Raw genomic sequence first — 26,822 nt, 5'->3', positions numbered from 1 at the left:
AGGTGGCGCGGACGGCCCCCCTCCCCCTCCAGGTGGAGGTTCCTCTCCTGCACCAAGACTGCCATTAGCGTTCCACTCAACGGGCCCCCGCGGTTGACTGGCCGGGGGACCCGCTCCGGTGGCCGTGGTGAAGGGCGGCTGCTGCGGGACTCACAAGATGGCGGCCGGCTCATTGGCCCTCGACTCCCGCGGGCTTCCGGTGGGGGCAACCGCCACTGTTGCTCGACTATCCCCCACGGATATGCCGCTGCCCCGGGTGACCGCCGCCTTATCCACATCTGGTGCTGTAGGAAAGGCTGATTCAGCGCATCGGTGGAGGGACACGCCTGCTGTCCCGCTCTCTGGAGTGGCCACAACGTCGCCGCATGATGGTGATGCTCTCGTGCTAACGCCAGCTTTTGCCCAAATTACTAAGAGACACTGTAGACTGTCAATTCGATCAGCTCCGATGGGACCTCAGCGTGACCCGGTAGGGAAGATTTTGTCTTCCTCGCTTTTAAGTTGCGGTTCACGCTGCCTGTCCTCTCTGCTGGCATTAACGGAATCTTTTGAACTACCGAAAGGGATTCTGGTCCGACCACTTGTTATTGGAGGCATTTGGACTATACTCTGGGCCCGCCCGGCCTCGACCAAAATGGCGCCAGTATGGGCGGGACTCGCAATTCCTTATGACGTTCTAGTTGCTTAAACCTTGATGTTATCGGATATGTATGCGACCTTTGTGCACACGGCGGGCGGGGAAGGGTACTGACTGAACATGCGGACAGCCCTATCGATGTGTTTTCTTTGTCATTTTTGGTTCTTGTATTATTAAAAGCTCCAAAATAATGTTACTAATGATACTCGCCCATGGTGTACGTATGAACGATTTTATCGTAACTGATCCAGTCATGCTTCCAACTATAAAATAAACCTTCACTGGTCCTGCAACCGTTAGTCGCGTTTAGTTTTTCAATTAAATGGCTCGTCCTTTACCTACTTCTATACTACAGTGTAATGTCTCCTTACCTCATGCGTTTCCCCTCTGCTCCGTGACCGGCCTACATGGTCTGAGGCCCGTATTTGAATGCTGGCATCTTCACAAATAAAGTTTTTTAAATATGTGGAACTAGCCTCATAACAGTCACTTAGATTGGTAGGTTCTCTAATAAAGGCTACTATTCTCAAAATAGATAAAGGGCAAGTAAAATAAAGCAATGTTGGTTATGAAAAATTAGAAAGACATGGTACATAGAAATAATGCGAAAAGAATAGTCAGGATCTGTCGTATTTTACATTCCTGCAGCATAAGCAATAAGTAAAGATCCTGATGTTTAGATATATCTATGAATAAGACAGTAGACCAGTTCCTCTGGGCTTCAATGCCGAGATGCAAGGTACTGCATCCCAAAGAAGATAAGTCAGGTACGTGGTAGGTAAAATCATTTTCGTGTTTTTGCGCGCTGATGTGCTTTGAACGCTGTCACCCCCCCCCCCTCTTTTCTTTTCTGAAGGTTAATATCGGAATTTCAGCTGAAGTATGGAGAAGACCCAGAATGCACCGTGTTCCACGCAGAAAGAAAACATTTTTTGTATGGTATGAATGTGCGCATGGGCCCTGATTTGTGTCGTATGAATGCTTATGTGTGGTGCACGCCTAGGTTGACGAAAGAATGCTTTTTGTATGACTGAGGTGTTGATCGAACGGTCACTGGAATAGGAAAATTAAGCCCGAACATGGTACCTGCATGTGAAAAACGAATAAAAATATAGCACTTTCCTTACTTAGGAACGACTCTCTCTGGAGCTAACGAATGGGAGAGTGGCCTATGCCAGAAACTTGAAGGCTTATTTCAGTACGACGAGTCCAACCGATATCCCAAATGTACGCCCAAAATGATGCGCACCAGTGAGTCAACTTATGTGCGGACTAGACGAGAAAAGTTAAGAATACCCCGGGTTGGGGTTCATCCAAAATCCCCCTCAGCCCAGAAATTAGGGATATTGTCATGTTTTAGATTTACCCCCTCTTCTTCCACCCTCATAGAAAAGTCAGAATTGTACCATCGCACGTCCGACTGACACCCCTCCTTTACCTCAGCTTGGATCATCATTTGTTAGATGTTGGAAGACCCCACCGTGAGTATAAGCACGACCGGACTGGTGTCCGACCAATTAAGAGGAGTAAGTATTTTTTTGAAGCGAGGTTATCAACAAAAATTGTCTGCTATTAGGAAGGAAGGAGAACAAAGAGCTCGACCCCCAAATGAATTGATTGGAGTACTGAAAATACGCAACACGCATGAAAAAGTCCTTTTGCCCAAAATAGCTCTGCGTTTTGTCTTAGGTTTTAGTACTTGATGTATGTACTGTCGCACCCTATCTGGTATTTGTGTGTACATAAACTATGAATTTATGTTTTCCCCCAGCTTGCGTTTTTACACGTAAAACTGACCCGTACTGTTCTATATGTGTGTGCACTGAATAGCCTGTTATTATACACGTTTTTCTCTATCTCTCTTTTTATGTTGTACGTGTACTAATAGCCTATTTGGTGCGCACGACGCTCTCTCCCTCTGATGGCTCCCTTGCTCCCTCTAGAACAAATGACGACACTGTATCTCGCCGGTACAGGTATAATTGGCTTTAGACACAACAGTGTTTGAACAAATTGACAGAAACAAAACGATCGTATTTTTGCCATATTACTACCTCTCCTTTCTGTAAAATGATGGAACTTAATTGGCTGAGAAAGAAAGGACAGGTAAGACGACTGATGTCCCCTAATCTGACCCTTAAAAGGGAACTATATGTCAGTGGCTTTTGTTTTTAAGTACTTTAGTAACACCACCCTCATCGTTCGGATTACCACCGTCCATTGCACAAAAATAGAATGTCCGAAACGTCCCTGTTTCTCCAGAATGGTCCCAGTTCTGTACCAGCCGCCCCAGAAAATCTTAAAGACTGTAGCTGTAAGCCCATGATAATAGCACTTCGCTCTTTTTATAAATTAGCAGACCTTGAAGGCTCAGCAGGATTTGTTTTAGAAAAACACGAGTCTCTACTAGAGGAGCCGGTTTGAATTCGATAAAACCATGTACATTTTAGATATCAGACTTCTTGCCACGTTCGCAAATGTAACAGGAGTAAAACACCAGACAGACATTATGTTTGAAAATAGAAAATACTTGCCAACCTGAACCACAGCAATGATGCATGAGTTAACAGCATACACCGATGTAAGGATTACTAAGCATCCACCCTATCGTGACCAATAAACGTTTCCCCAACTACTTGGGGTTGGGAGAGAAATTAAAGTGTGTAAACGTCTTCCCCTGCCAGTTCTCTAAAACTTGTTTTTTATACTCATTTAAGGATAACGTGCAGTCGTCGGAGGAGAGGGGCCGGATGTGACGCACAGCCTGGCTGCAGATCGGGGAATATCTATGACCTCGACCAAGGTGGAGCCACAGAGCAAAGAGTTGCGGGACAAGGCACCATTCTCAGCGTGGAAAATGAAGGAAAGAAGGGCTGTCCAGAAGCCCCTGCACGTTGATGAGCTCGTGCCGAAAGTCCCAGCCCATTGTGCCCGATTGATGGGCCCACTTGCTTGAAATTTCTGCCCTCCTTGGTCTGTCTCAGATCTGATCCCACTCCACCCTCTCTTCCCCCGGCCTCCCACAGCACGCCCCCGTCACCCTCCCCCTTTTTGCATATGGAATTTTTTTGAACTTGACTCTGAGAAGAAACACAGCATAAAAGATAGAATAGGGTTTGTCACGAAGGAAGAACGGAATGCGGGTACCCCGCCTAAGGTACCTATGATAGATTAGTTAGGTAACAGGACAAACAGGACTGCGGTCCGAGAGAAAAAAAGAATGGCCACACCCTGCAACGCGAGATCTTAAGTAGAGCTGGACGCATAGCTCCACCGCCGGTGCTCAACAGTGCCAACGAAAGAGGAAGAACGATGAGAGCCTACCAGTGATGGCTCGCTGTAAATAAGACACTGGAAAAACGAACCCTTTTTTTGAACATTGCCACCCCTTGACTGTCCCTTGTATTAAGTTGGATTCCTCTCCCAACCACTTTGTATTGATTAACACCCAATTGAGCTTTCGTAACCTTACATCGGTCACTTTTCAACTGTACATGGATAACTAAGAAGGCGTTAACTCTGTACCTTGATGATTGTAGAACACCAGTTATGCACATGAACATGCTGTCTAGTTTTGATCCTCACGGAGTCCAGACCTCAAGAAATGTACTTAATAGCCCTTATTCTGCCAGGACATTTTTGTATGACATCATGTTTGTATTCGAACGAAATCCCCTACCTCATTCAAGTGATGTCCCCGTCTCCAGGTCTAATGTATGACACAGCTAATGCAATCTTGTATGCACTGCCTCCCCGCTCATCACATTGACTACATATGGTTGTGTACGATTCTGTCTACATTGATAACAGAATTATTTCCATCTGCCTGTAATGCATACGGTCTACCAAAGCGAATTGTGTAACTAAAGTCAGCTTGTACATTCTCACCTATGACATGAACAGGAATGAACTAACTCATGATAAAAACTGGGGACTGTGGAAAATGACCAAAATTAGGTATACATAAGCGGCGTTCATTTATGTTCACCACAGCCACTGTTGAAAGTAAAGCGAAAATCACGAAACAGTGGCCACGCCATCTTGTCCCTTTTAGGCCCCATCACGAACATAGGTGGCAGCCATTTTGTGTGTCATGACCTCTCTGCCCACTGCCAATAGCCTGCGCGTCTCTCCCCCTCACTCCCCAGCCTCGCAAGCATTCCCCCGCGCCCTGACAGCCCCCGGTCTCTCCTGCTTGGGCCATAAACGCACCTCTAAACACGACCCTGTCTCAGAGCCACATCCCGTGCTGAACCCCCTACCCCCTCGCGCTTTCATCCCATTCATAGAACAGGCACTTTGGTAACCACTTCCTCCCTGCCCGATTGCCCGGCCTGATCCCAGCCCATCATCCAAACCCAACAGATGCAGTTTATTGCTCCCTACAGTAGGACCTCGCCTCACATCAGAGGAGCGGTGGTTAATCAATACCCTCACACCTCCAGATCCGACCGACCACCCACTTTCCGTTCCCAGTGGAATGTCCAGCTGCGCGATAACCACCACATGCTGAGATCGGGGTGGGAACTCTACTGTAGATATGTGTGGGAACGGGTTTGAAGCGGGGATTCCGGGGATGCCTTTCCATACTTCAAAGTGCAAGAGCATGTTTCATACAATAAAGCCATAAACCTGTGTATAAGAGGCCAGGCCTCAGAGATGCGGTTAGAGCACCTCGAGAAGATACCCTGTTGTCTGATTTGACGTGTTCTGCTCTGTCGGAATAAACTCCTGTTTCCTGCCTTCCTGTCTCCAGCGCCTGCCTCTTTGTTTGGTAATATTAAATGGTATGAGAGGCGGCTAACGCCGGGCAAACACTGAAGGTTCTTGGTCGACATCGGCCCTACCTTTCAACAAACGTTTTGACAGTTTGTTTGACTATTTTATGTTGTTTTGGGGCTGTTTTTACTGTTGATTTCCGTTATTAGCACATACATGCATTTCGTGCAACAAACACAGATCATGCAGTCTGTTCAAACACCTATACAACATGTCCTTACAAATTCAAAACCGTCACAATTGCAAGTGTGGGCCACTGATTCAGCCACAAGATGTACTAAAGGGCCACTTTTATTTTGGTGTGGGGCTTATTTTTCCTCCCAACCCAACCTTGTTGCGCGGATAGGCTGTTCCTTTTTATCAAAGCACATCAAAACGAGGTTCCCCTGTCAAAGTTCCCCTTGCTATTAACATTTTGTGCCAATGTTAAACAGCCCCTAAATTAAATGATCAACATGCCCTTACCGAATCTTCCGGGTAGTCATCTCGGTACATCCAAAAATTCTCCGTTCAAATCCTTCTGCGCTCTTTTTTCAGCGGGTGTTGCTTGTTTCAGCTTTTTAATGCAGCGTTTAATAACCGTTAATGCTCTTGAGGTGTCTCGTTTGTTAATGACGTCTGTATGATCTGAAATAAGTTCAAATAACATGTTGTGCAAAAACTATAAGTATGAACAGTTAACAGAAGTCTCGATCACTGGGCCAGTCTCCCACCTTAGTTAGAATAGTTGTATCGCTTTTCTGCAGCCGCCGTGGTCCTGTGGACTTTGATGGAGTGTTGCAGTGTTCTGTTAAAATTTGACTTTTGGACTAACAGCCTGTAACCTGGTTGAAACTCCGCTACATGTGTTGGGAAACGTACCCATTTCTACCACCTGAGCCACAGAGCCATGAACAGCAAATGGCCTTATGTGTAACAGCAAATCCATTCTTTGCAGCATGTGTTGCTGTAGATCACATGCTGTGCTCTGTTTAGTGTCTGACATTGCAGGTTAGTTTCCTTCGAAGAAGCTGTTTCGAGGTGACTTCCTACCTCTTAAACCCACTTTGCACCAGGGCACAGATTCCATTTTGGGTTATTTTTTCTCCCTGCCATCGGAATCGGCAGTTTCTTTGTGCTCTTGACAGGGCTATGCGGGCACCGGGCAATCCCCCGGTACGCCGCACGGGTGGGGCCGTTTTTGGGCCCCTGGGGGCCGTTTTTGTTACAGGCACGTTCTGCAAAATCGGTCCTGTAGCAAAATCGTCCGAAAACCAGCCCCGGCAAAGAGCTTGGCGGCACCTCCAACATCCGGGGGGGGGAGGGTGGTTGGCGGCCGAGCACTTTGCCAGGTTGTGGTTCCCAGTCTGTTGAAAATGGCGATGCATATGCACATAAGCGGCGTTCATTTGTGTTCACTGTACCCCTTGTTGTATGCAGAACGGATATCGCGAAACACTGACTGTGTTATCCCGCCAGCATAGACCCATGCACACACGTACACGACAGCCATTTTAGGCTCCATGGCCTCTCTGCCCGTTTGTTAAACCCCCGGCACCCCTCCCTGCGCGCACTGCTCATGCATCGGCCATAAGACCCTCTCCCTCTGCGTGACCCTGCTCTAGAAGTAACACTCCTGCTTGACCCACACCCCCCCCATTTCCTCCCAAGAACACCCTTCCCCTCTGCTGACGAGCCCCCCCCCCAGCTGCACTTGCCCTTTCGACCCGGTCCCAAGTCCTAAGACCAAGCCTCGTGGATGTACACCGCCCTTTTTCCCTGCCCAGCATAACAAAACCGTGATACGCCAGCCGAAGTGCCCGATCTTATCGCCTGCCTAACCTTTGATCTGAACATCCCCTCCTGCCCTCGTGTCCTGTAGGAATGTCCAGCTGAGAGATCACAATCTTTTGTTACATTCAGGAGGGGAGGATGACATCTGAGCGACTGGTATGGGAATAGGCCTGAAGCTGGGGTTTCAAGCATGCCTTTTCCTACTTCAAAGCGTCTTTATTGTACTAAGGAATGTTTGTGCATCATAAACATGTGTATAAAAGATAAAGCCTCAGAGAAACTGGGAGGGAGTGGGTAGGAAAGAGAGAGCACCTCCTGAAGACACTATGCGAGTGTCCGACATGACAGGCTCTCCTCATGAGAAATAAAACTCTGTTCTTGTTTTCCTGCTGCCAGCGCCCGTCTCTTTATTTGGTAATTGTTCAAGATGGGAACTAAGAGGCGTCTTGCGCCAGCAGCCTTATGGGCGTTATGGGCTGACTTTTCCACAATTGGCGTCCCAACGCGGGGTCCATCAGCGACATAGGGTCCGGTAAGAGAGGTCCAGACGATGGGGTGAACATCTAAACGATTGGAGTATACCTGCCTTGAGAGGGCCCTCGTCCGGCTGCCGATTGAATGAACTTCACCGATTCCGAACGGACCTCTCTCAAGTGACCTACTGTCCTGACTGGAATCCCACAGGAATGCTGCGGTAAAAACATGGAGAAAGAGAACGATTGGGCGCTGGAAAGGGGAAGGCGAAGAATTCCCCACACGGTCCGGTCCGGGTAAGGTTAAGTAGGACATCTTTACGTCCGATTGGTAGGATGGCTTTATCCATCTGATTGATTGATTGATTGTACTTGAAGTATTGGTTCTCTTTGAGACATTTTCTATTTGCAAACAGCGATGAATAGGAACGTTCCTCTCTCTTTGCAAATAGTTAAGGATAGGTAATGCTGACGTTTGTCCCCCATTGTAATCCGTCATGCCTATCTTTCTCCCGACTGATAGTTTGTTATCGATTTTTATCGATTATTGCTCTTTGAGATATTCCCTGTCTACAAACAGGGAAGAATAGAAATATTCTGCCCCCTTTGCAGATAGTGAAGGATAGGTAATGCAGATTTTTGTCCCCGTTGTAATCCGTCATGCCTGTTTTTCTCCCCACTGATTGATTGATTGTCTGGACATTTATTGTCCAAGGAATAGTTCTTTTGAGGTATTCTCTGTTTGCAAATAACGTAGAAAAGAAATATTCTGTCTAATCTTTGCAAGTAGTGAAGGGTAGGTAAGGCGGACCTTTGTCCCCCGTTGTAATCTCTCGGGCCTATCTACTCCCCACTGATTGGTAAACTAGTTCCACCCGGACCATTTATTAGAGGTAGGTCATCTGGCTCGACCAGAGGGCACCCCTAATAAAAAGGACATATGCAACAATAACGAAGTAATCACCGTATCCTGTTAACAGAAACTTTAGCATGAAACACGCTACTTCTAGAGCAGGGTCACGCAGAGGGAGAGGGTCTTATGGCCGATGCATGAGCAGTGCGCGCAGGGAGGGGTGCCGGGGGTTTAACAAACGGGCAGAGAGGCCATGGAGCCTAAAATGGCTGTCGTGTACGTGTGTGCATGGGTCTATGCTGGCGGGATAACACAGTCAGTGTTTCACGATATCCGTTCTGCATACAACAAGGGGTACAGTGAACACAAATGAACGCCGCTTATGTGCATATGCATCGCCATTTTCAACAGACTGGGAACCACAACCTGGCAAAGTGCTCGGCCGCCAACCACCCTCCCCCCCCCCGGATGTTGGAGGTGCCGCCAAGCTCTTTGCCGGGGCTGGTTTTCGGACGATTTTGCTACAGGACCGATTTTGCAGAACGTGCCTGTAACAAAAACGGCCCCCAGGGGCCCAAAAACGGCCCCACCCGTGCGGCGTACCGGGGGATTGCCCGGTGCCCGCATAGCCCTGTCAAGAGCACAAAGAAACTGCCGATTCCGATGGCAGGGAGAAAAAATAACCCAAAATGGAATCTGTGCCCTGGTGCAAAGTGGGTTTAAGAGGTAGGAAGTCACCTCGAAACAGCTTCTTCGAAGGAAACTAACCTGCAATGTCAGACACTAAACAGAGCACAGCATGTGATCTACAGCAACACATGCTGCAAAGAATGGATTTGCTGTTACACATAAGGCCATTTGCTGTTCATGGCTCTGTGGCTCAGGTGGTAGAAATGGGTACGTTTCCCAACACATGTAGCGGAGTTTCAACCAGGTTACAGGCTGTTAGTCCAAAAGTCAAATTTTAACAGAACACTGCAACACTCCATCAAAGTCCACAGGACCACGGCGGCTGCAGAAAAGCGATACAACTATTCTAACTAAGGTGGGAGACTGGCCCAGTGATCGAGACTTCTGTTAACTGTTCATACTTATAGTTTTTGCACAACATGTTATTTGAACTTATTTCAGATCATACAGACGTCATTAACAAACGAGACACCTCAAGAGCATTAACGGTTATTAAACGCTGCATTAAAAAGCTGAAACAAGCAACACCCGCTGAAAAAAGAGCGCAGAAGGATTTGAACGGAGAATTTTTGGATGTACCGAGATGACTACCCGGAAGATTCGGTAAGGGCATGTTGATCATTTAATTTAGGGGCTGTTTAACATTGGCACAAAATGTCCGGAAGACGAGAGCTTCGACACGTGTAGGGCGGGTCCTGCTCCCAGCCTTCGGCCGGAGGTCGTTGCGTAAGGTGGGCCAGAAAAGGAGCCGAGGCTGACGGGATCCGGGCGTCCCCTCTTCTTTCTTCAATAATGGCTGCGACAACACGGGGGGGGGTGTCTTGCTCATGCCACCGACCCCCCCCCCGCATCTCCTGGTCCAGCCACGGCTTGGTAGAAGCTCCCCGTTCGGCCCTGAAGCGGCGCCTTGCAGGCCACCAGGGGGGGGGGATGTCTTGCCTATGCCTCCGACCCCCCCCCCCTCTCATCGCCTGGTCCGGCCATCATGAATATTAGCCCTGAGAAAAACGGTGTGGGGCGCACTGGGAGGGAGAGGCGGCGCGAATGAGCCTCTCCCACCTCCCCAGGTGGAGGCCCCCAGTGGCACCCCCAACGCTCCACTCTCCCGACAAGGGTTCGCCCACTCGTAAAATGGCGATCGACCCTACAGGAGCGGGCCCGGCCCGGTTGCTTGTTGATTAAGAAGTGAGTCCCACCATCATAAGTGTTCTCCTCGACTTTGAAGATTCTATAAGAGCCACCGGGGCCCCCGACCCCCGCGGACACCCTCGATGGGGAATTACTGCCATGATTGCCCACGGAACGATGAAAATGTAGCCGCGAGACGTCGGCGCTCCCGTGCTGACGCCAGCCTCAGTTTGAATGACTAAAATACTGCAGACTTAATGTCATACAAACAAGGACCCCCTGATTTGGCGTTGTCAACTCCAACGACAGGGACAATAGATATATTGTAATTCTTTGGTCAACATTTAATGGCTACAGAGGAAACTCATGAAAAGCAAATAATAACTTTCAAGATAGGCATTAGTTAAAAAAGAATTTAAAAAATTGTTTTTGTCAATAGTTCAACATTTATTAATTAAAAAATACAAACATCTAAAATCATAATAACCTGTACACAAGGACAATTAAATAAAACACAGTTCATACACAATAATATGAAAAGACACTATTCACAAGAAAAACTTAATATATATGTATAGACACACAGCTAAGAAAAAGTTATGTTTCATAAATCATGTTAAGTCTGACTTAACGGCCGGGAGACGCCGTCTCAGAATATCTGGCAGCCCCGCCGAGCCCTTGACCATCGTTTTTCAGGGAGTAGTAGTGGTGTACATCCAAATTCAAGGATCCACCCGACAGGAAAGCTAAGTGCAAGAATCTATGACTGCACGCTTCCGCATTGTATCACGAAGGTCCCTGACAACCATTTTAACTTCAATTGAGAACCGGAGTACGGTTTAGCAAAATTAGACATTCGGAGAGGACATTGTATCCTAAAACGTCCCTGAAACTGGCTAATTTCTAAAAATAGCGAAACAACGTTGCAGCAAACCAAACGAAATTAAAATATCTAAAGAAACCTCTGGTTACTCTACATTAATGAGAGACGAACCACAGATCCAAGGAAATCTCTCCTAATAACCCGGAACTTTTAACTTAGTGTACTTGTGTGGCTCCTGAGGAAGGCGTTTGTTGGAACGCCGAAACGCGCGTCGAGAGACTATATGATGTCATGCCACTTAGTTTGAGATGTTTAGTAACACTTAATTGTTTGAGTTTTTAATATAACATGATTTATGAAACATAACTTTTTCTTAGCTGTGTGTCTATACATATATATTAAGTTTTTCTTGTGAATAGTGTCTTTTCATATTATTGTGTATGAACTGTGTTTTATTTAATTGTCCTTGTGTACAGGTTATTATGATTTTAGATGTTTGTATTTTTTAATTAATAAATGTTGAACTATTGACAAAAACAATTTTTTTAATTCTTTTTTAACTAATGCCTATCTTGAAAGTTATTATTTGCTTTTCATGAGTTTCCTCTGTAGCCATTAAATGTTGACCAAAGAATTACAATATAAAATACTGCAGACTACAGTTCGGATCAGTTCCGGTGAAAACCCAGTATGACCCGGTAGAAAAATTGTTGCCTCCCTCCCCCTTTTGACTGATGGTTCATACTGCCGATCCTTTCTGTTGCCCTTTAACGGAACTCTTGGACTGCCGAAAGAGGCTCTGGGCCAACCACGAGTTGGTGGAGATTTTGACTATGCCTGGATCTGCCTGGCTGCACCCAAAATGGCGCCGGTACAAATGAAACTTTCAACTCCTTGTTGTACCCCGATTGCTCAGCCTTGGTGTCATGAGATATGTATGCAGTTTTTTTTAAACACATGGATTGATATAGGATGTGTACTGATTACATGTTCGGACAATGAATTGATATGGGATGTGTACTGTCAGTTCAGACAATGAATTGATATGGGATGTGTGCTGTCAGTTCGGACAATGAATTGATATGGGATGGGTACTGATTATGTGTTCAGGACAATGAATTGACATGAGATGGTTACTGATTGAACATTCGGACAATGAATTGTTGTTAAGGTTTGGCGCATCATGATTATTGAAGGTTCGAATTTCAACACCTATGATACTCGCTCACACTGAAGTTTCGATATGATTTTATTGCACTTGTTGCACTTTTTATTAGGAAATCAACGACCACCGACTCCATTAAGTTTTCCACTACTAAGTATCCCCACATGTACAGTTCCAGCCTGCTCCGTGGCCGGCCCACGAGGTTGTAGGCCCGTATTTGTACACCGACATTTTTATTAAAGATTTTTTGGGGAAAAAAAAAAGTAAACGTAGTTGTCACGCGTAAATTGGTAAGTTTCGAATAAATGACTACTATTTCCGATATAACTAAATTACAGGTGGAATGGCTCAGCTCAATTAGTTAAGGGTTGAAAAGTATAGTACGCAGAAATATTGCAAATTTGAACGGTCCAGGTTTTTGTTGTATGTGGTTTGCATTTTTGTACAGCCTAAAGCAAGCGCTAAAAGATCCTGGTATTTAGCCTATACTTTATATGCTACCTGTATCAGGAAAATTGTTTTAACAATGCCCCTAAGTCGCCCCGAAGGAGTGCCACCTGACCCCCCTAGTACGAACGACAACGACTCCGTACCACTGTAGGTTATCCCTTTTCCTCCAAGGAGAGCACGAGCTCCCCCCCCCCCCACTTTGCACCGACTGCCCTTTGTTCTGACCACCCCCTTGCACACGATCCGTAATACCACACTTGGGTGACCTATGCTATCCACAGGCTTCCGATAATCATCTCTCCCACACTAAGCGGTCCACCTGGGCTTAAATGCCGAGTTGGCAGGGACTGCATTCCGTGGAGATAGGCCGAGTATGTAGTAAGTAAAAGCCTTTTCGGGTTTATGCGCGCTAATGTGTTTTTAAATGCTGCCCCCGCCCCCCCCCCCTTCTTTTTCCCTCTTTCTGCAGGTCACATCGGAACGTCGATTAAAAGTACGAAAAATGATGATCTAGCGGACGAAGAGATGGGAAAAAGGGGTTTGATTATGGTGCCTACACATGACGTGCAAACAATGACTATTTCTCTCCCTGAACTTAGCGCTTTGGGGGGACAGCCTGAAGCGGAAACTACAAAATATGACTTCGCTTGGCACCCCGAATAGTACAACCAAAAATGACGTGCACTAATGAATAAGCATCCTACATTTAACTAAATAGGGAAAGTTTAAGGAATATTGTGAGGTGAGGTTTACATTTAAAATCTACTACATCCTTTTCACACCCTCATAGACATGAAACTCAAAGCTACCCCATTGTTCTCCCAACTGACACCCACTGTTGCCTAAGCCTGGAAACACATTAGCCCGATCAGGTTAGTTCTTGACCAATTGCCAAAGGCGTAAGTGTGTACAACCAAAGCCACCAGTAAAGGCAGCCGACGATAAAAGAGAAGAAAAAGGTAAAAAGAGCATAGGATGCTAAGGATGCACAGCATACAGGAAGAGATCATTATGGCCAATAACTGTTCTATGTTTTGTCTTGGATTTTTGTATATAATACATGTACTGTCTCCCTCACCTGAGTATGTGTGTACGTAATGTATGGATCTACGTCATCCCTCTGCCTGTGTTTCCGTATTACTTAACCCCTGCTGTTCTGTGTTGTGTGCGCACTGAATGGCCCATTATTGTACACGTTTCTCTCTCTCTCTCTCTCTCTCTCTCTCTCTCTCTCTCTCTCTCTCTCTCTCTCTCTCTCTCTCTCTCCATGTCATACGTGTACCAAATGGTTCGTTTAGAGTACGGGCGACTCTCTCTCTCTCTGAGGGTCCCCCTGTTCCCTCCTCCCTTGCGTGGTAACGTTGTGCCCCACCGGCACACACCTAATTGGGTCTCTTCGAACACAAAGGTGTTCGGCAAAATTGACAGGAACTAAAACGATTGTAACTTGCCATATTACTACCTCTCCTTTCTGCAAAACGATAGAACCCGAGTTGGTAATGAAAGAAAGGACAGGTAAGACAACTGATGTCCCCTAATCTGGCCTTTTTATAGGGGGACTATAACGTCAATGGTCTTCTGTTTTTCAGTTCGTTAGAAGTGCAATTCCCAATGCCCAGATTTCCTCACCCCTCTGCACTTACGTGCGGATGTCCAAAGCGTCCTCACTTCTCCCGATTGACCCCAGCTCCCTGTCCAAAGCGTCCTCGCTTCTCCCGATTGACCCCAGCTCCATATCAGCTATCCCCGAAGCGTAATTGATGACTTTGATTAACGGTCACTCCCCAAGAAAAGCATGTTTAACATCTGCCCCCCTCTCATGATGATAACGCCCCTGCTTGCAAGAGTTAGCCGACCCGAAGGGAAATGTAAGATTGTCAGTACTTGGGTTAAAAAGAAAAAGGGTGAGTCTCTACCTAAGGACTCGATTTCGAGTTTGATATAATACACTGTTGATAGGAGTCCGATTTCTCTCCACGTACGTCACGAATGAACGCCAAATAGGCTTACGAATTCAGTGGGAATGCCCTCCTACATATTCCATAAGTGATGACTTCTGACTGTGATCGATGAACATATCCCCCACCTACTTAGGATTGGGGACGGAATTGAGATGTATAAATGTCTTCTCCTGCCAGTTTTTCGAAAACTTGTTTTGTACTCATTGAAAGATACAATCACCGGAGGAGAGGAGCTGGACGTGACGCACAGCCTGGCCACAGATCATGAAGCACGTGTGACCTCGACCAAAGGTGGAGTCGCAGAGCAACGAGACGCGGGACGAGGCACCACTCTCAAACTCGGCAGATGAAGGAATGAAGGGCTGCCTTGAAGCCCTCGATTTGCTGACCCACTCGTGCCTGAAGTCCCCGTCCCTTTTGAGCCCGACTGATGGGCCTGCCTGCTCGTCATCCTTTCCTCCTTTGGTCCCTTGGTGTGTTCAAAGATCTGATCCCACTCCGCCCTCTCTTCCCTCGATTATTCAACAACATCACCCTTTTCGCATAACTTTTGACTCAGAAAAGAAGAGCAGTATTTAGATAGAATAAGGTTTTGCCACGGAAGAAGAAAGACACGCAGGTGCCCAGCATGAGGCACCCCTAAGAAGATCAGTTAGGAAACAGGACTGTGATCTAACAGCAGAGGACTGATCGCACCCTGCAACGCGTAAGGATGAATCCGAGCTGGACCTATAGCTCCACCGCCGGTGCTCAACAGCGCCAACAAAAGAAGATGGACTCTGTTAAAAAGACATTGTGACGAAGACCCCCCTTCCTGAACTTTCTACCCACCCCTTGACTAATTGCTTGTATCGAACTGAATTCCTCCCTCAATGTATTTAGTTTTCCACAAGTCTCTTATAGCACTGACAAGACCCGAAGGTATCAGAGCACTTTTTACTGTATGTTGATGTCACCGGAGAGAAAGTCGGAACCTGATTCTATAATGTGTCGGAACCCTTTTTCTTGATTGACCCCGACTAGGTATTATGCCGATCTCTAGACTTGTATGAATAACCCAACAAATGTAAAAACATATGTACCACATTCCGCCAATCGTAGCGACTGTATAGAAATGAACTAGCTTATGTAAAAAAGCGGCGACTGTTGAAAATGGCGATGTATATGCACATAAGCGGCGTTCATTTGTGTTCACTGTACCCCTTGTTGTATGCAGAAGGGATATCGCGAAACACTGACTGTGTTATCCCGCCAGCATAGACCCATGCACACACGTACACGACAGCCATTTTAGGCTCCATGGCCTCTCTGCCCGTTTGTTAAACCCCCGGCACCCCTCCCTGCGCGCACTGCTCATGCATCGGCCATAAGACCCTCTCCTCTGCGTGACCCTGCTCTAGAAGTAACACTCCTGCTTGACCCACACCCCCCCCATTTCCTCCCAAGAACACCCTTCCCCTCTGCTGACGAGCCCCCCCCAGCTGCACTTGGCCTTTCGACCCGGTCCCAAGTCCTAAGACCAAGCCTCGTGGATGTACACCCCCCTTTTTCCCTGCCCAGCATAACAAAACCGTGATACGCCAGCCGAAGTGCCCGATCTTATCGCCTGCCTAACCTTTGATCTGATCATCCCCTCCTGCCCTCGTGTCCTGTAGGAATGTCCGGCTGAGAGATCACAATCTTTTGTTACATTCAGGAGGGGAGGATAACATCTGAGCGACTGGTATGGGAATAGGCCTGAAGCTGGGGTTCCAAGCATGCCTTTTCCTACTTCAAAGCGTCTTTATTGTACTAAGGAATGTTTGTGCATCATAAACATGTGTGTAAAAGACGAAGCCTCAGAGAAACTGGGAGGGAGTGGGTAGGAAAGAGAGAGCACCTCCTGAAGACACTATGCGAGTGTCCGACATGACAGGCTCTCCTCATGAGAAATAAAACTCTGTTCTTGTTTTCCTGCTGCCAGCGCCCGTCTCTTTATTTGGTAATTGTTCAAGATGGGAACTAAGAGGCGTCTTGCGCCAGCAGCCTGGGCATCAGGTGCGTTATGGGCTGACTTTTCCACAAGTCCGGCCCTGGCTCTTGACTTCTCGCTAAGCATGGGCGCAAAATCCGTTCCGCTCGCGGATTTTTGGGATTTTTGGTAAATCCGCAATCCGTGAACTCTCGCGGATGTAGCGAAAATACGCAAATCCGCGCGCGGCGGATTTTTTGCTTGTGTTCGCACTGCTCGCGGTCCGCGGCGCGGGCAGCAAAAATCTCGCACTCGCGAAATTACAAAAATTACAATTGGGGAGGGGTGAAGGAAGTGGCCCAGTCTCCAACTTCCTGTTCCTGTCCAGCAAGCTCCTCCCATTGCTTAGTCCATTTCCTGGCCACTTTGAATTTGGTCTTGACTGGGAAGGATTACTTTTTGTGGATGCTGCTGGAGATTTGGCTTTGAGGCTTTTTGGATTACTTTTGGATTCGAAATTTGTTTTCACAAGTAAGTTGATAAGTTGATGTTGTTTGTTTGTGGTGATTTTTGTGTGTGTTTTTCGACTTTCTGGGGTGGGGTTGGGGGCTGGCTATGTTGGTGGGAGGCCATTTTGAGGCATGATCCTGCAGGTCCTGGCCATGTGGATGGGGTCAAGCGGCCATTTTGAAGTCAGGCAGTGTGCTTTGTGCCCTAGGGGGGCTACCCAGTCTGCTCTGATTTTTTTCATTATGCCCAGGCGAAAATCGGATTTAAAAAAAAAAAAATTGCCTGTGTTCGCACTGCTCGCGTCCCGCGCAGCAACAATCTCGCACTCGTGAAATTGTAAAAATTACAATTCTGCACATGAGTTGAAAACTACCAGGCTTAGTTATGGGTGCATGCATGATACAACTGTTTTGTTGAATTTTAACATGATTCTGGCCAGGGCATGGATGGCATTGGATTGTGGTGATATTTGTATGTTTTACGACTTTTTGGGGTGGTGTTGGGGGCTTGCTATGTGGGTGGGGGCCATTTTATTGCCTGGTCCCGTGTGGGTGGGGGACTAGGGGCCATTTTTAAGGCAGTTTGTGTGCTTTAGGCCATAGGCCTGCACCCAGTGTGCTGTTCGCGGATTTTGCTGGTTTTTCGCCATGTTCGCGTCGTGTCACGTCGTGAAGCAACAACCTCGCACTGGCGAAATTGCAAAAATTGCAATTCTGCACCAGAAAACCACCAGCAGGCAGCATAAACCTTCTGAAACTTGATGGATGGCATTGGATTGTGGTGATTTGATTGGTGTTGTGTTTTTTGACTTTTTGGAGTAGGGGTTGGGGGCTGGCTATGTTGGTGGGGGCCATTTTGAGGCATGGTCCTGGCCATGTGGATGGGGGTCAAGCGGCCATTTTGAAGGCAGGCAGTGAGCTTTGTGCCATAGGCCTGCACCCATTTTGCCTTGCTTTCACCCATTGTGCCCAGGGGGAGTCAGTGGTACATGAAACTATAACCCTCTCTGTGTGTGCTCTCTTGGATCAATGTTAAATTCCTGTTTCCCAAAAATTTAGCAATTCCTAATTTTGAAATTTCCATATTGTGTGGTGTGCACGTGTGTATTCATAAATGCCTACTTGCAAACTATTTATTGAAGCGCTACATATGCAACATATATTTACTGATGTTCCTCTGTCTTTGTTTGCTTTTAGGTGCACAAAGTCAATAACTCCGCATCATCGTTGAGCATCAGTGCCAGGAAGAAGTCCTGCTGCGGCCTGTTGTTCCGACATCTGAAGAAGATGGCTCCAAAAAGAGGTGCCCGTAGCTCCTCTTGCAAGAAAGATGTCTCTACTAAGGAGAAGAAGAAGCAAGTGGCACCACTTACCAAGGAGACTGGTGGCTCCACCACTAAATTTTTGTGGAAAAAAGAAAGGCCCACCATGAGTGCTGCACAGGTAGCCTGTTTAGTGGTTCAATCACCAACGACCAGTGATGTTGGCTCATCGCAAGAAAGTAGCAGCACACCATCAACACAGGTTGTAACTCATCTCACAAGTACTATTCAACAACCAAAGCAGCAACAACAACTGCATGGGCTACTAGTACAAGCACAAGTACATGCGCAAGGAGCTGGCCGAGAAGGAGCTGTCCGAGAAGGAGCTGTCCGAGAAGGAGCTGGCCGAGAAGGAGCTGGCCGAGAAGGAGCTGGCCGAGAAGGAGCTGGCCGAGAAGGAGAAGGCCGAGAAGGAGAAGGCCGAGAAGGAGAAGGCCGAGAAGGAGAGGTCCATGGAGAGTTGCAAGTAGAGGTCAGTGAAGAGGCCCATGTAGCGGCGCATGGAGCGGTGCAAGTGCCCACAATGGTTGTTCTTCCAGAAGTAGGGGCACAGGAGGAAATTGACTTTGGAGCCGGGGTATCATGTCAGGAAGACGAAGGCATTCCTTCTGATGATTCATTTTCTCCCAGCTCCCCACCAAGGAAAAGATCAAGGAGTGTGTGTAGAAGTTCCTCTTCAAGCCCCGCTCCATCAGATGATGATCTGGATCTAGATTGGCAACCATCTCCGACGTCTGAGAGGGAGGCACACCATGAGCTGCGAAAGGTATCAAATGTTAAAAGGAAGGGCCCCGGAAAGCTCATACTTATGGATCCGAACGTCGGACTTGATGAAGTGGTGCATTCTGATGTTGTTGAACAGGATGACAGCAATGACCTAGTCATCACACACGTCATTCCTGCCACACCGGCCATGCAGCAGACAGACATTTATACCCTATCCCGACGTCATGCTGAGCGTGACCCTGGTGACGTGGCACTGGTAGCACCACCAACGCAGTCAAGTAGTACAACAAGTTCAACAAAACCTACAGCTTCCATATATTCTCCCCAGAGGGGGACTCCATCCAGCTCGACTCCCTCAAGTAGGGTTGCTGCAATAATTGCACAACCCAGTAGATGTCTGCAAGGCTCATCCACCACTGCTTCATCTGGCATTGGCAGTATCATCTCGTGCGGCAAAACCAGAAGTTTCCAGTCCCCAGTTTGGAACTTTTTTAGTGTCCATGCAAAGTATGATAACATAGCCGTTTGTTGCATTTGTAAGACTAGAGTTAGCCGTGGTAAGACTGGTACCAACTATGGAACCGGAGGCCAGATAGGTCATCTTCAAAGAAGGCACGCTGTCGAATGGTTTGCGCACCTCGCAAACATCAAGGGAAAGCAATCCCAAAGGGCAAGTGGCCAAAATATACCCATACTAGGTGTTTCATCTGAAGATGACGGGGAGGTAGAAGAAGCGTCAGACATTTGTCCGGTTGCACCCAGTACCCCTGGCAGCACCACACCCTCCGGAACACATAGGAGGCACACTGAGAGTCTGGGAGACACACCAATGCGGAAAATGTCAACACTGAGCAGAAGTGGGTCGAAGAAGGCATCAGCATCATCCAGTAAATTTGTCCAGCGCACCATTTCAGCCATGTTCTCCTCAGATGCGCAATTTCAACGCAACCACCCAACTGTACGCCTGTATAACACTAAGCTGGCTAAAATGCTAGCGGTGGACCTTCTCCCTTTTTCGTTTGTCGAAGGTGTGGGTTTTCTTGAACTCGTGGCAACACTGGCCCCTAAATGGAAGGTTCCTAGCCGGTTCTATTTTGCCAGGGTTGCTGTTCCAGCACTACATAAAGAGGTGCTTGAGTTGGTTGGGGCAGCTTTGCAGAAGAGTGCTGTTCACACTATACACCTGACAACAGACATGTGGACCAGTTGCCAAGCCCTTGATTACATGTGCATCACTGCACACTGGGTCTCTTTTTCAGGGGTTGCAAAACAGATAAATGCAGATGGTGACTTGGTCGAGATTTTTAAGGGTGCTCGTAAACATGCAACATTAGCCATGTTTGGCATGGAGAAAAGTCATACTGCAGCCAACATTTTGGATGACTTTAACAAAAAGGTCTCGCAATGGCTGCCCCCAAGAAATTGCAAGGTTGGTTATGTTTCAACTGATAATGGCAGCAATGTAGTTAAGGCCATGGAGAACGGTTACTATTTCAGAGTGCCGTGTTTGGCGCACTGTATGAACCTTGTCGTGCAAAAGTTCTTGAAAAAAGTACTTGCAGTCGACAAAATACTGACCATCTGCAGAAGAATATGCACACATTTCAACCATTCTTTTAAGGCCCGGAAGGAGCTGAGGCGCCAGCAAAATGTACATAGAATGCCAGTGAAAGCACTTATCCAGGAGGTGGCAACACGTTGGAACTCAACCTTCTACATGCTTGAGCGTCTGCATGAGCTGTTTCCAGTAGTCAATGAGTATTTCTACAACCTGGGTGGTGATACGACAGAAATGATGCTAGCGGTGGAGCAATGGCAGCTAGTTAAAAGCCTGACAGACATGCTTCGTCCTTTTGAGGTCTTCACGCGTGACGTCAGCAGGGAGGACTGTTCTTTGAGCAAAGCTATCCCATTGTTGCTGAAGCTCGAGCACCAAGTCAAGGTGGTGTCTTCAGAATTAAAAGATGCTGGAAAGAATGAAGCATATGAGTTGGCGCAGAGATTATTACAACGCCTAGTTAGCAATAAACGGCTTGTAAATATCAAGAAACAACAGCACTACATTTGTGCTACTATTCTGGATCCACGTTACAAAAAGCCATTGTTTGGCAAAGTAATAATTCCTTTTGAAACATCAGATGTTACAGAGTACAAAGGTTGGCTAGCTCAGTCAGCCATTCGTTTTGAAAGAGAGCGGAAGGAAACTGTAGGAGAACTTGAAGACAGTTCTACTAGTGAATCAGCAGGCCATCAGGCGTCCCAAAAAAACACTTCTGCATCTGTGCCTGTGGCAGAAGTGAGTGACTTTTCCTCTGAGCCGTTAACCACACCAGCAACCGTATCATCTGCACCAGGCCCAGGCGATATGTCTGAAGCGGATTGGCTAAGTGAGCTAGGGTTTCCTTGTCCCAGAAAGGACACAGAAGTGCAAAGTACAGGAATCTGGGAGGACATTCTTTCAATGGTGCAGGCCTATCTGGATGACTCAACAGCGGTCAATATTACTGAGGACCCATTGGCGTATTGGCATGGGAAAAGAAACATATGGCGAGAGCTCACCAACCTGGCTATCAATTACTTGTCTAGTCCACTCGCACGCGTGTCTTCAGAACGTGTTTTTAGTTCTGCTGGTGGCATTGTGACTTGCAAAAGGTCCCGCCTCTTGCCCGCAAATGTGGAGCGGCTCACCATGATAAAGATGAACCAGCACTTCATACCACCAGATTACAAAGTACGAGAATGCACGCAGGAAGAAGACGAGGACACCGACCTACCTGAGGAAAGTTCTCCTCAGTTACCAGAAGTACTACCGACTCAATTTGCAGAGTTTGAGGACGAGCTCTGCTTCCCTGACAGCGAGTTCTGAAAATGAGTCAATGATTCATTAACTTTAACATTAGTCCTTATTCACTTTTATTCCTGTGTGTCTGTCTTTCTTTTTTTAGCAAGTGCTTCATCACATTCACAACAAAACTGTAATCACCCAATCAAACAGCAAGCCCATCAACAGAACTGTCTTGATTTTGATGCCGCAGCATTCCTCAGGTTCACAACAGTTAGTTGACAAGAACTCAGTCCTGGTCGTCTATCCTCCTCCTCCAGACTCACCCTATCCATTTCCCGTAATGCTGATGCCTGGATTCTGCACAATGAAGAAACTTGCGTTGACGAGTCCCCTAAAGAGGGACTGTCTGGAAGTAGTGAGTCCTCATTTAAATACATTTTGCTAAGTGTGACTTTTTTGCGTTTGGGTTTAGGGGTCTTGGCTGGGCCATTGCTGGCAAGGTCTATTAAGGGATGAAATTGGTTAGGCATTTACTTTGGAAAACATTTGGCCTATTACACGTGAACGTTTAGGCGTTATTATTGCTCGCTTGCCTGTTTTAGGGGTGCTGTCTGTGGGGCTTCTAGGATTTTGGGGTCTGTGAGCACCGCTGCCATATTTCTAATGTTGATTGCTTTTGTTTTGCAGAAAATCCACACCGGGAAACTCCAGTTGGGGCCCTGCTGCAGAACGCTTTAGGACACTGTGAATTCCAGGTGGAGCCAGCCCTCAAACACTAATTACAGGTAAGATAAGCGTTTGGATGGGAGGTAGTATAATGGAGTATTAGGAGAGGCGAGAGAGTGACAGTGGTACTAGTAGTAAAGTCCTAGGACTCCTCAATTAACAAACTCTGTGACAGGCATTTACTTTGGAAAACATTTGGCCTATTACACGTGAACGTTTAGGCGTTATTATTGCTCGCTTGCCTGTCTTAGGGGTGCTGTCTGTGGGGCTTCTAGGATTTTGGGGTCTGTGAGCACCGCTGCCATATTTCTAATGTTGATTGCTTTTGTTTTGCAGAAAATCCACGCCGGGAAACTCCAGTTGGGGCTCTGCTGCAGAACGCTTTAGGACACTGTGAATTCCAGGTGGAGCCAGCCCTCAAACACAAATTACAGGTAAGATAAGCGTTTGGATGGGAGGTAGTATAATGGAGTATTAGGAGAGGCGAGAGAGTGACAGTGGTACTAGTAGTAAAGTCCTAGGACTCCTCAATTAACAAACTCTGTGACAGGCATTTACTTTGGAAAACATTTGGCCAATTACACGTGAACCAACACGATGACAGTGTTCAGTAAAACGAACTTACTGCAAAACCACCACCCACCAGGCTCAAAAGTAGTAAAAAAAAAGATATGCTCAGATAAAGTTTGAAAAAGTATATTTTGATATCCCTAACAAAATAATCTCCGCAAGACCCTCCCTAACCCCAACAAATAAATAGTCCCTCAAAAGTCCCCAAAAAACCCAACTCCCAATTCCCACCCCCCAAAAGTCTCTAAAAAAGGGGCAAGGGACACTCTAGGGATGCATGGTGTTGTTAACTTTGGCCTCCAGGGCATCATGCCTTAGGGCCAGGGCATCGTATTGCTCCCGGAGGGTGGCGTGATCTAAACGGAGGCCCTCCACCAAATTTTGGTACTCTTTCCATTTCCGGACCTCCGCCTCCAGGTCCGACACTCTGCAGATTGCTCGGCGCAAGCGAGCCTTTACACTGCTGTGAGGTGCAGCCTTTGCTGCTCGGCGGTGGCGTCTGCCAGCACGGCTCCGTTTGGCTGGAGCACTGCGCTGACCGGCAGAACGTGGGGTCACGGAGGAGGATGCTGATGTCACATTGGAAGTACTGGACTGCGTGTCGTCCCCCTCCAGTTCCACCAGCCGCCGATATTGGGCAACAGTTGCATCCAGCCTCCGTTGCCGGGCCAGTACAGCCTGCATACTCCTTGTTGGTTTTGTTTTAGTATGACCAACTATATGAAGAAAGAAAGACATAATCTGTAACCAATGCTCTTTAAGAATATGATTAACACAAAATGATTCAGCAGGAAGTTGTGTCACAGTACAACTAGCAACTAGCCAGCGCAGTACAAAAGAAACTATTCAGGCCAATATCATGGGCGTCCGCAGGGATGGGCAAGAGAGGGCGCGATTGCCCCCCCCTGGATCGCAGGTCCATCCAGTGCTGGCCCAGTGACAAATTACAATATGGTAATTACAGCAGGCTGGGACCGACAGACAGATAGAGGCAGAGACAGAGAGAGAGGAAGACAGAAGGAGAGAGAGAGAGAGGGAGGGAGCCAGAGGGTGACAGAGGGAGGATGAGGGAGGGAGACAGAGAGAGAGGGAGGGGGAGAGAGAAAGAAAGATGTGTGTAATGTGTATGCCAGGTCTGGTGGCTCAGTGGACGAAGGCATCCGCTGCAGGGGCATGATTTCAATTTCATGGTCATATTTCTTTTTGTTGCTCTAGATCCATCCCCCTCCTCCACTGACCCTGCCCCATTCGGTGCGTCCTTGGCCACAAACCACACTATCAATCATGTCAGGAGTAGGACTCAGGAGATGGTGATGATGTTGCACCCCCCCCCTGGAAACATTTCATAGTATGTTCGTAGTTCATCCAGTGACCGTCTACTCTCTGTAGATACACATCATATGCTATCTAAGAGTCAGATAGTACCATGATCCAGCTTTCCTGTACCCGCCACCACCACTGTCTCCTTCCTCACAGTCTGTACTTCTTGGTCCTCTTGCGCCGCCTCCTCCCCAGAGTGATCCTCGGACTCGGAGTCGATCACTATTACCACATCCGAGCTGGCCCCGCCACCAGATGTTCCACCTACAAAGTAGATTTAAGAATGTTAGATTACACCACTCACTAGTATTTGGTCTATGAATGAAGAATGTGAAAACAACAGAAAAAGTAATTGACTGTCTACTCTAGTCTAAAGTAAAAATGTCCCTCCTTCCAGGGAAGGCTGTTGTCTGGCTGCATTTTTTTGTCATAATTGATGAATGCTTGATTAATTTTAACACACATCATTTTTCTCTGAACAGACAGAAACTGGACTTCTAAGGACAAGAGCAACATCAACTTCAAACCAGGTGAAAGCTCGGCTCGACCACAAGAAATGTGTTCCATTACTCATCAACTCAGCACCAAGCACTTTTCCATTTCCAACTAACTTTATTTTAATATATGTGTTTAACTTTTAATAAAGCTTTTAAACTTGAATAGACTCTGTGGTTTTTGGTCCTCCAGACTAGAGTGACTGAGCGAAAGGTTTTGCAATTTTTGCAAGGAGGAGTCCGTGCCGCTGACACTACCAGGTTTATACAGTGTGCCAAACACGCCACTCTGAAATATTATTACTCTGGTCTTTGGTGTCCATAGTTAGGTTTGTGGAGAATTGTCCCTGCAACAGTAGTATTATTGATTTTGCTCCTATCTAAACACTATTTCGAAAAAATTAAATTAGGAACGCTTGGACAACAATAGGTCCTCTATATTTAAATGAAAACTTACTGGGGCCAGCAAAGGAGCACTCGCCGCCCTGACCTGCATCCTCCTCCTTTGGAGCCACTGCATCCGCTTTTTCTGTCCGCTTGCCCCTGGGCGGACCTGACGTACAACATGAAAGAATGAACAGAAAACATTGATGATTGCTGCTTGTCGATGTCCTTGTCAACCAAATCAAACATTTAGAAAGAACAAGAACCAACTATTTCAGCCAAAAAGAGGGCTACAAAGGAAGGACTGCACCTGAGCCTCTATTCTAGGGGCAGATTTACAAGCCCCTTGCAGCTCTTTTGCTCCGTTCTTGCGTCACTTTTGTGACGCAGCGCCACAACAAGAGAGGCGCCATGGTGTGGCGTATATTAACAACGTGACGCATATGGGAGATGCATCCCATTCTAAAGCCCTGCGCCATAAGGGAGCGTTCCAGCGCAAGGGAGGGCGTTCCTGCGCAGGAACGCATGCTAAAAGTGGCTATGGGGAATATATAAAATTTCAATCAGTCATTTAGGACAATGATGCGTCACTGAAACCCTGCGCCTGCATGACGCAGACTTACGGCTTGACGCAGCATTGCTGGAGCTGCGCCATCGTTGCAACGCAACTCCATCAATGAGCCGCCTTTACGGCACCGATGCGTAACGCTTCGGTGACGTTTTGGGACCATGGTGTGCCGCATTGTATATACGGCGCACCATGGGTGGTGCTGGCGTGCCGCACACTTTGCAGGGATGCACAGGTAATTGCTAATCTGACCCTTAGGGGCATACTTACGAGTTCTGAGCTGGACACCTCCACATGTGCACCAGAACAAATGCGTAACGCAAAACTAACCTTGCGTCACGGCAGATGCGCCGCAATTACAATGCGGCAAACCCTGGCGCAAGGGTAGGCAGATGCGTGACGCATCTCGTGACGAAAGAGGGGCGCATCTCTAGAGTCGCGTCGCAGGCACGATGCAACTATAGCAATGCTCAGGGCTGCCCAATACTCAACATACCGCATCAGTCCTTACGCCTGCTTCAAGCAAGCAGGCATAAAGAATTGACGTAGCAGCGTCGCGGAAGTGCCTGCATTAAATCTTGTAGATTTCATGCAGGCACTTTTGCGAGGCGCACAGCTGCCTGACCGCCACCCCCCACTCCCCCCCTGCGTGGGAACGCACCCATTGTGGCGCAGGCCCAGGCCTTAACGTGGCGCATCTCCTTAGATGCATCTCGTACATGACTCGCATGGATT

This window comes from Lissotriton helveticus, chromosome 7 (assembly GCF_964261635.1).
Source record: "Lissotriton helveticus chromosome 7, aLisHel1.1, whole genome shotgun sequence".
Classification (NCBI taxonomy): Eukaryota; Metazoa; Chordata; class Amphibia; order Caudata; family Salamandridae; genus Lissotriton; species Lissotriton helveticus.
Note: the sequence above shows the minus strand (reverse complement) of the source record.